Here is an 11605-nt window from a genome sequence, read left to right as displayed (position 1 = left end):
CACTTTAATATGGTGTATGTTTCTTCAAACAAGAGATTAAAAAGATGTTTACAGCTTCAGAAAGTATCTCAGCAATCACTCTCACACTTTAAAGAGATTTCGGTAAGTTATATATTTTCGCTGTGGTTATAGAGCAAAAATAAAACTGCTGAAGACGTTTAAGATGGAGAGAATCAAAAGAACCAGACAGCAATGTGTATCTTGGGTATCTTTCACAAATGCAAATCCTTTTTTGCGTAAAATGATTATTTAAACATTTAAAAAACATCGGCACTGTCTTGTGACAGTCTGTCATTAAACCTTCTTATCTCTGAACTCCTTCCAAAACACGTGTGGTATTTGTATCTGCAACAACTTAGACTTAATTGTTTTAAGTCTAAGTTAATTAATTAATTAAGTACTTAATTAGTATATTCACAAATACATCTTAAAAGGCTTATTCCAAAATTCCGGCCATGATTCTGCCAATGTAATAGTAGAAATAGCATGACAGTTGTACAAAATAATAGTAACACAAATTCAGGCGCTACCAATAACTCCACAACCGTTGCTGATATTGTCTCCCTGCTGGTAATGCCCGTGTTCTGCTTTTCAGTCAGAAGATCTTCTGCATCTGTGACACAAATGTATTCGTTTGTGTCCTAAGTCTCATTCAGATCCTTCACTATGATTTGGCCCTTTAGGTAAATTTAATTGGCATCTCTTGCACAATTCCATTTCCTTTACAGATACCATGCGGCCCCACACCAGTTGTTTCATAGTTTACTGCTATCATAAAGTCATGGCAAGTCTGTGATTTATTAATAAAATATGAAATAAAGCACCATTGTGGGAGAGCTCTGTCGAGCTAAGACGGCGGTGTGTAGCAGGGCTATTCTTGAGGGCTCAATAAAAATAACTGGGGGTTATAATTTGTGTATTACATCCTGTAACCTTTAGGCAAAAACTATTCCACATTTTTGTAGTTGCATCCCTAAAGGCGAAAAAACAATAATAAAGTCATATTTTGGTGAATTATCAGGATATATAAATTCAGGTTTAAGAGTCTATCTACATATCTCTTTGTTTGCTTTGTACCAGGATTTGATAGTTAAATCCAAACACCCTGCATTAAAGTGTTAGATTTCTTCTGCACTGATTCCCCAAGCCCAACTGCATTTGTTTTAGTTAGCACACTGACTGTATTACAGCTTCCACCTGGAGCTGCCTATAGGTTATCATCTCATTGCCTAGCTAAACACTGTATGTTCGTAGATGACGTGTGTTTTTTGTGATAAGCAAATTAATTTAGATTCCAAAATCTGAGATGTGAAAGCCCTTCCCAGCTTTGTACTTTAAAGAGCCCATGGCCATTCGGGAAAGAACAGGGGTATTAACCATGATGAAGGAATGAAAAACAGTTGTAACATCCATCGGGCTTAAATTCCATGTATCTTAATTCAAGTTAAAACGACCTCTATTCTCCCCTCTCATCCTGATTCTCAGGGTGCACCAGTTGGTTTAGCTGGAGCTGTTGAATCCTCAATTGTGATAAATTAAAACCATTTATACTTTAGAACAACCATACTCACTGAATTAATTTCAGTCAGAGAATGCTTGCATTCGTACCCTGAGAACTACACTTTACCATCGGTATGCTTTGTCATTTGATGATTGCTCATTAAAAACTCCAGATCCCAAAAATTTAGAGCTGTTTTTCAAGGGACACCTGGGAGCTAGAAGACGGTCAGGAAAGACCCAGTAGAGGAATATTTTCTTTAGAATGTACTGTAGGAAATGTGTTGCATGTGTTGCATTTTCTATTCAACTATACTTTTTTTCCCAATGTGAGGATATTTCCGCAAACCCAAACACTGGTTTCCACAATGCTGTATTCACCCTTCCCTAAAGGCCGAAGTTCTTACCTTGTCAAAGCAGCTAAGAAAATGAAACACATGACTGTCCCTCTGGGTCAAGCTCAGAATCTGAGGAAAGACTGGAAACTGGTGGAACTGTACAAGAGCCTGGAGCAGATCTCTGTTCTAGAGCAGGAAGGAGAGCATATAATTGCATCAGAGCTGGCAGGCATGGGCTTTGACTGAAAGGTGATAGAGCTGTATTGGCAGCCAGGGCAGGAGAAGCCTTTGGAAATTACAGTAATAAGTCAGACTGGTGTAATAGGAGGTAGCTGTCATTTTTGTGCTTCCAATTCTGACTGAAGAGAAGGATTTAAAGAATGTGTTCCTGCAGAAGTCATGTAAAGACAAGACCCACGAACAGAGAGTAGGAGGAGGAGTGTTTGTCATCTTTACTACGCTGTTCCAAGCAAAACAGGATGATGAAAAACTACATAACATGTCTACATCCAACTTCATCAATTGAACATTCGTAATAAGGGTCTTTAACTATAGTAGAATTGACTGTAAGTTCTTTTTTTTTAACCTGGGCGACAGTATGTTAAATTGGTTACAACATTTTCATGCAAAGAATTCAAAAGATCATAGAAATTAAAAGACACACAAAACAGCTGATAAAAGGAAAAACATTTAAAATCCTTTCAGTTCAAACATCCAGACTTAGTTTTGTAAAATGCACAATCTCTATCAGCTTTGCAAACCGCGGAATTTAATTTAACTGCTTTATCGGAAGGGATATTAAGCTTCCTAGCAGCATTGCTTCAGCCTTATCAGAGATCACAGAAAGTACTGTGTGTTTCTCAGTTTTTCAGATAATCTAGTACTTCTGCCACGGACTTTTGATGTTTTTTCTTTCCTTTTGCTGCGCTTTTGCACTCTGTCTTGTGCCTGTCTTTAGAATATTACTAATTTTCATGATCTTTTTTATATACTGAACAGAATCAGTAAAATTGAGGTTTTGTAGATTGTTTCCACAGAATTTCAAGATTTGGAATAACCACCTACATTACTTAAGAACAGAATACATTAAGAGGGTATGAAAAATCTTTAACCTAATAATAACTGACTGAAATGTTAATTTCAGAAAAAGAACTTTGCACCTATTTCATATGTAAGGGCTTTGTCAGTGTGGTACTCAGTGTTATTAGTCCGTCCTTCATCAGAGCTTGTAGTGATTTTATGAGGTCTTTTTAAACTTAAAATGTAATTGTATTAATTTCGAAATCTATAATGTGTAAATCTGGTGAACATTGAATTATTGTTTTTCCCTGATGTATATTTTCTGTACAGTATTTTATTATTTTTCAGATTATCCATCTATTTTCTTCCGATGCAGGGTGGTGGGGGAAACAAAAACTATCCTGGCATACAATGGGCACCAAGCAGGGTACCATGCCAGTCCGTTGTAGGGTACACAAACACAAACACAAACCTGCAGTCGCTCACATCAGTGCCAATTTTCCCAGAAGCCAATAAATGTACTGTCCCAGTTCTTTTGCACTGTGGGAGGAAACGGGAGCACCCAGAGGAAACCAACACAATCACGGGGAGAACATACAAACTCAACACAGACAGCAACCCCAGATCAAGGACCAGAATCCAGAATCCTAGCTGTGAGGCGGCAATGCTGACCACTCTTCATAGATTCAGGTCATTGTTTGAAATATATGTTTTCAATCCATCACAGTTAGCGTTGTCCTGTCCCCTTTAAACAAAAAATTGAGATAATTCTATAATTTACAGTATATCTGAGGTAAAAAAAAATGGCAGGCAGTAGTCGCACAAGGATAGAATTCTTGACTGCCATGTAGGACCGGGCTTGATTCCTTGCCAATGTACCAGCAAAGTATTGTTGGAGTCTGGAACAAAGTACCCAGACATATTGTTGAAGTAAAACCCTGGCTTCTCTCAAGAAATGACAGGGTGAGACCCTTGGAGGGTGAGACCCTTGGAGCAATTAATTACTAACTGTCAAATGACCTAGATTGGTTAAATGGCCTCTTCTTGTTTGTAATATTTCTTATATTCGGATAATCCTCCTGTAGTCAATTCCATCACCTGGCTTTCTGTTTTCCAAAGGTTTCCTTCGTCTACTCAATGTTAAAACACTATCAGGTTGGCTTGAGGGATTTGTAGCTGGTGGTTGAGCTGGGAGGGGGGTTAGATGTGAATACTCAAGCAGGTGCCATTTGAGGATTATGTGATTTCCTGTCTCCAGGCAGGATTTGATCCCAGCCCTCTCCTGATCTGCTGAGGCTGAAGGCCGGTCATGGGACCCAGTGGGTTTCCAACTCCTTACAAGCTCCAGAAAGTTATATCATTGTAGCAGGCTCATAAGGAATGTATCCTGTTACACTTGAATTAATGAGATCAACTCCATAGGGCTTGACGTGGACTCTGATCAAGTATGTTTCTTGGTCAAGAAAACAGGCAAAATGATACCGATCACAACAGACATTAGTCGTACTTCAGCCAAAGCAATTTGGGCAGGGTGTGGCACAGCCTAAGAATGGTGTTTTAATTTGCATGAAAACTGTCTCGGCTGTCTCTGCTTTTTTCCTGGTTCTTAAATGTTACTTAAATGTTGTAAACTGCAACTTTCTTCTGTTAATCCGAATTGTTCACCTCTGATCAAATTAGTCTACCATTATACAGTATTACTCTGTACATTTATCACAAGTGGCTTCTTTCTACTGGAGGACTGTAAATCTTAAAAGGCCGAGGTTCACTTTTCTAACCACTTTCCTGCTCTACAGATGTTCTTTACTTTGCTTGTGGGGCCTTATTTCAAAGTTAATGAGAGCACTTCGTTTTCACAGACGCAAAAGGTTCACCTTCCCCTTCCCTCGTCTATTGAAAAACTTTCCTAAATGCCAGACCTTACTAAAATAAATAAAAGAGGCAAAAATATACATTCAACAAATATGGTCCCTTTATGGAGTCAGTTATTTTTAGTATCTTTTTTGATTTCTCCTTCCATCTCAGAATTAGGGTAAGACAATTCTTAAAAGGTGCTTTTCTGGCAAGCATTTCTTGGGAAATTACAAATATAGAATCTGATGGCACTTTAGATTAGGGGCTCTAAATTCCATTTCTAAATTCTTCTTTTGTAACAGATTATGACAACGTTCACAGGCCTTTAATTACCTCGTAAAAACTGACCACTGGTTAATTAGTTAATTGATATATTAAAAGGTACATTAAGAAGTATGTAGGTGTGAAGAAGGCTTCAACGGCCGAAATGTTGTGTTTTCTCTCTTCTCTTTTGAGCATGAAATAAACCCATTACTTGTTCCTTTGCAGACTACGCATGCTGACGCAGCTCCCCACCTGAACTGTTGTATGTAAATGTTTTATATTAAAAGGTACACATACTTCAAGGTTAACATTATTTCATTGCATTATTTTGCAACCATAACATTATTTTGGTTAGAAGATCCCATTGCAGCCTCTAAACCAATATATTACCTTAAATATTCTAGTATGGAATTACTGTAGTAGAAATTTATTACTATTACTTTCAGATACATTTGTATCTTCTAAATAAGCTTTTAACAATCATTTGCATGTATGAGAATATTTTAATAGTGATGTGTAACATGTAGAATGTATGACAATATTAAAAGAAGTTGGGCACTTAAGGTGACTCAGTACATACAAGTATTCATTAGTACACAATCAAGATTTAAAAGTGCTTTATGTCTGTATATACAGGGGCGTAACATCACCTGTAAAGCACACTGGTGGATGTAGTTCTGTTTGCATCTATATTTTTTTAAATGAAAGCTAAGAAAGGAAGGATCTTAAATATGTTATATTTTATATAACTTATAATCTATATTTTTATTTACAAGGATGTATATATTAATTAATATAAATTGATTTAAAAGAAATTAAAAAAGACATGTCTGCCTTTATATTCCTTCTTATATTTCTATGTGCTTTTTATATGTATTAGATTGTCTTTTTTTGCAACATTCTATTCATTTTCATTTCAGTTTTCAATTTTATTTTTATATACCGCCCTTCACAACAAGATTTCACAGAGCACTTTCACAATTCTTAACACAGAAATACCTTTTTTTTCTGATGAGACGTTGATCTCACATGCTGCCTACCATACTGTAGCACCTAAGGATAAACCATCATTCTGCAATTGAATCTTCCTGGCCTACAGCATGCTGACACTGGGCCCAACAGATTATCCAGGGAAAAGTGGCTCACAATGTATATACTCATGGGCTAACAGCAGCAAAACAACTGGCGTAGTGAGATGGAGAAGGAAGACGAATGAGATTTGTGATAACAACTTGGCTCATATCGCTGTTCCTTCAGCTTCTCATTTTGGCCTTACTGAAACACTATACGTGCAGTGCTCTCTGAATTCCTGACATAAACTGCTAATATTACAATACAAAGATCCTGTGTGTTGGAATTTGGGAATGAGATGGAAACACTTGTCAACTGTTCAAGGCTCTCGTTGTGACAATTGCAAAACAAGTTTTGAATTTTTTCAGTGGAAACACACTATACTGTTTCTAATAAAAAGGTCTTGATGTGAAATTGCCCCAGTTCACAGTGAAGCTTCCAAAATTGTTTTACAATTGTTAATCATTTTTCCTGTTTAGTTATGAACTTGTTGAAAATCTGTCTCTCTGGAAGCTGAGCATCTGGGTCATTGTAGTCAACATCTACAATGGCTACAGCACCATTCCCATGAAGTACAGCTGATCTAATCGACAACCACATTATTCAAAGACATCAACAGATCTCGCTGGGAAATGTCTGAGGTGACTCATTCTATAACATTTGGTTTGGGGGATTAAAATTTGGCAAAACAGTCTGCAGGAAAAGAAGATATATTTCAGAGTCAGCTCTCTCACCACTACAATCTTGGACCTCATTTGAAAACGAAGGAAATATTTTATCAGTTTTCTCCAAGTAGTCTAAATGGTATGACTAATACGTTTAGATAACATTTTAATTTTACTAAAACTGGTATCCTGAATGTAACTAATAAAATATTTTATTTCCTCCCCCTTCATACAAGCAGTGAACATGAACTGTAAATAAATAACTGTGCTTTCCTGTTATAATTTATGACAATTCCTTGTAACTACAGAAATCAATTCTGACTTTTATCTGTAATTCCTTCTTATATATGATATAAACGACAGCAGATTAGAGTATGTACTGCCTGTTTCAACATATATAAACAACATACAGTAATAGTTATCTTCATCATAGTAATGAAATAAGAAAGATGAGATTATGTTGAAATTCAGTAGACACCTTACACTCTGTCCTTCATAATATTGTTACCAAAGATTTTTTAATGGTCCATAATTCATTCTTTTTTAGGCTTTTTCTTGTACTTCCCTGCATCTATTTAGTCCAAACCTGCTTTGACCGGATTGAGATCTGGAATTCAACATTCCCTAGCATTAATCTGTAAACTCCGACTCGCTCTTTGTTGAAGTAATGTTACAAAACCCAAAAAACATGATAGTCCATGCAAAAAGTGCAATGTGCAGACGTGCATTGAATCTGAGGCCCTGCAGTTAGCTGTTAAGGATGCTACTGCAGTAGGACAGAAGCTGTTCTTAAGTCTAGTTAGTTGTGCTTTAACAGTGCGGTACCACTTGCCAGGGCGCAGGGGGGAGAAGAGTCTGTGGCCGTGATGGTTGGGATCCTGAACGATGGATCGGGCTTAACTGTGACTGGATGGTGTGAATCTCACCGATCGATGGTCAATCACATCCTATAATCCTCTGTGCCGTTGCCACACCCGTTTGCAGTGCATCTACAGTCATGCATGGTACAGTAAGTATTGCTGTACCACATTGTGATACCACTAGTGAGGACACTTTCTCTGGTGCCGCAGTAAAAGTTCATGAGCAGCTGCTTCCCCATACTGCATTTCTTTAAGCACTGTACAAAGTGCAGCCTCTGTTGTGTCTTTTTCAGACTGGCCGCAGATTGGAAAGATAGAGATTACAATTGAAAAAAGCACCACCACTTGTTTACGCAGCTATGTATAATAATATTTCCGTACAAGTTAAATTTAACATCCCAAGAAGAGGGACAGTATGTCTTTCAAGTGCATAGAAAATTTAAATGTACAGTATAGATCTTCACAGGACAGGCCATAAATTAGTGTGATGTTACAAATCACTGTTAAACAGGAATAGAAAAAGAAGAGAGGAAAATCCATTAATACATCTGCTAATGTTTTTACAATGATAAACTTCACATCCTGTTTCCTTTTCTTCGTGGATCTTAGTGCCATGGAAAACCTATACTTGGGAAAACACACTGCAAAGTGCTGTCTTCAGGCTTGCTTGGCATTTAAAAAACTTCATCTCGAGAGTGCTCTTGCCTTGATCTGGAAACACAAAGGTAGAAATTTAGTTTGATGAAAAAGAAATACAGTTTTGAAACATATACTAGAATGTGTTTGAAAATGTACAGTAAAAATTAAGAAATTTGCACTTGAGAATACAGTTATAATAATAGTAATAACAATAGTAATAATAATACAACATTCCTTGAAGTCCAAATTAATGTTGAATCCACTATCCAGAATGCAGTCCCTAATGTGGGGCTCATTACAGTTACTGAGCATCCCAGGAACATAATCAATTTTTACATACTGAGTCAGATTTCTTATTTGTGAATAAAGTCACAGCAGTGTTTATCAGGACCTAAGAGTTTGTTGGTTGAGATAAAATATTTAATTCCCTGCTTCCATGTAAAGTTGTTAGAAAGCAGCTCTTTATATCTTTGGCGTGACACTGAGGAAATACACTATCGCAGCGATCTCTTACTGTACATTGTATTATCCCTGTGGGACATGGGACTTATTTAAAAGCAAAAGGAAAGTACTGCAAGCATCCATCTTAAAGTAATTTTCCAAATATTTTGAGTGAAACTGGTAAATGTGACTGTAATTAACGCTTTTAAAAAAACAAAACAAACTCCCTGAAAGATGAATTGCTAAAGAATGTGAAGGAGAAGCAAACTGGTTTTGCAAAAGCCTATTGCTAAAGCTTTCTTCAATATGGCATCTGAAACATTCATGCTTGTCTGTGTCATTTCCTCTTGTTCAGCTTGGGGAAGTCTTTTAAGAAACTGTTCTCTTTGTTACACTTAGGATTATACATTACAGTCTAGACCACAAAAAACATACTAACCAGAATATTGAAAAAATATTGTGGTATTTAAGTGCCAAAAATTAACAGGAATTTCAGACAATAAAGTTGTGGTTGGGGCAAAATGTCTAACATTTTATACACTTTCACCTTTGATAAAAAAGAGCCGACAAATGATCTCATACAACATTCAAGAAGTGACTAATGAGTCACCTTTCCTGTTCATCTGATTTAGAAATTACTAAGTTTCCGAATGTTCTAAAGAGTACTAAAATAAAAATGCAAATGAGAAAGCTGTTGCATTGTGAAACATATATGTAATTTCTTGTCTTGGCAAAGACAGAAAAAAAGAAATGAAGTTCCCTTTATATAAGTGTTATAAAAAATTATACTGCAAACATAAAATTAACTAAGCATCTGCACTCCTTAATTCATAATAACTTATATATATTGCAATAGTTGAAATTAATAATAGAATTTCACTTGAAATTCGTGTGCATATCAATAAGTAAATATTTAACAGACAAATACAGGACTTTCTTCAACACATGCATGCATCACGAGTTATGGAGAAAAAAAACTAAAAGCAAATTGAATAATAAACATGAGTGAACATTACATTATGAGCATTCAAGACAAGACCGACAACACTAGAAACTAGAAAGCAAAATTGTTTGCCTGTGCCAAAAGTAACCTTTTCTGATCTTTTTTCAAACCTTACTGTTAGTCTGATACTGTTTATCAATGTATTTTAGAGCATAGATGACAGAAAAACTCCATACAATAGATAGTGGTTTACAGATACACAAAGGTGCTGTACATATCATCCCAGCCTTACTTATCACTAGCTACAACTCATCGCAAAAAATCTGACCTTCCATAAAAACTACAAAAAGCCATCGCGAGCCCACACTTCTCTATTGAATACAAGGTTGTACACAATGGAAAATGTGCTACTACTATGAATTACTGGGGCTAGTCTGTAAGTAGTTTAATTTACAATTTCGCTTTGAAATCAAATGAAAAAATGGTTAATTTGCAAGACTGACAAATTGGGTCACTCACCTGAAAGCGACTTCAGAACTAGCGAATCAAGCATTTTGTGAAAATCAGAAATTGTAAACCTTATGAAGGCTGTTTGGGGGATTTTCAAAGCTGTGCTCTCCACGGCACAATTTGCTAACAGTGATTACTGTAAATTTAGGAAGATGCCAATCAAGCTTGAGATAACAAAGGGTTGAAATATCATGTTATTCACTTGAACATAGTTTTGTGATTTTAAACTGTCTCTGTCTGCAGAGAAGTAAATATTCAGTTTGATACTGCCGATGATTGGACCAGTTTGCAAAGTATCCATTTATTAGCTACGTGTATATGTTTAAATATTTGTGCTTGCAATTTACTCATGCACATGCACATTTTATTTATGTTTTTTTTCTTTCCCACCATTTTGTTAATGAAACTTTGTTCTCAACTGAATTATTTGGTTACATAAAGGATTATTATCAGTATAAAAGCCTGCTAAACTCAAACATACTTTTGTGCAAAAAGAATTCCAACAGCAACTTGATGAAAGATGTTATCAAGAAGGATCTCATTTCATTGCTGTTTAGGTACCTACATCATGATAGTTCAGTGAGACCCACCAGAACCCACTAGACTCTTCTTTTGAATTGAGCTGCTGAAATAAATTTCGTCTTGGAGCAGACAGCCCTTATCTTACTTGCATGCCTGGGAATGCTTTGCCTGACCCCTGTTACTGTACATACTGAAATTTGACATCACTTATATTTAGTAAAAAAGTATTCCCATAGTTACAGCGTTAACTGCACAGTGGGGAGTGACGTGAGAGGTCTACAAGCTATTTGCTGCCCCACAGAAACTTGTCATCTACAAAGGCTCTGATTTTCAAACCATCCCGTCCCTCTGTGTACAACAGTATCATGCGATACAGCTCATCCTCAAGACTCCAGTCTCCAATGGTGTGAGGCCGAGCTTTTGGCGTAGTGGATCTGTCTAGTGCTGGTGTAGCCTGTGAAAAACCCATTCCTTAGAGATGCCTGAAAAATGGTAGTTTAAAGAGCCGTGCAGTATATACTAATCACTGTATGAAATTGTTAAGGTATTTTAAGAGATTCCTCTATTTTCCTCCACATTGAAACTCATTTGCTTAAAAAAAGGTCCTTTAATTTTAGAAGTACAGATGTTGTGGGGTGCCGTCATTCCTTATTCACGTTTTTATACTAACGTAGCGGCCTTACAAGGACTGTGATCAGTTATGTTCATTGTCTGAAAGCTGTTGAATAAAAACACCAAAACACCCCAAAAAACATGCTGCAGTCAGGATCAGTACAGGAGTGCCAAAAACAGATTTACAAACTCGCAGGGGATCTCTAATTTATTTCAGCAGCAAATTCTAGAAGCTTTATTTCTGACGAAGTTCAGACACGTACTGTAGCACTCTCTTGGCAAGTGAAAAATTACCATGTGTGGATCCTGAGCTGTTAGCCTGATTCCAATTTTCTAATGAAGCACAACTGCAAAGTAAGAGTGCTGTAG

The sequence above is a fragment of the Lepisosteus oculatus genome, chromosome 24, assembly GCF_040954835.1.
Source record: "Lepisosteus oculatus isolate fLepOcu1 chromosome 24, fLepOcu1.hap2, whole genome shotgun sequence".
Taxonomy (NCBI): Eukaryota; Metazoa; Chordata; class Actinopteri; order Semionotiformes; family Lepisosteidae; genus Lepisosteus; species Lepisosteus oculatus.
The sequence above is the reverse complement of the archived record's forward strand: the minus strand, read 5'-3'. Positions refer to the sequence as shown.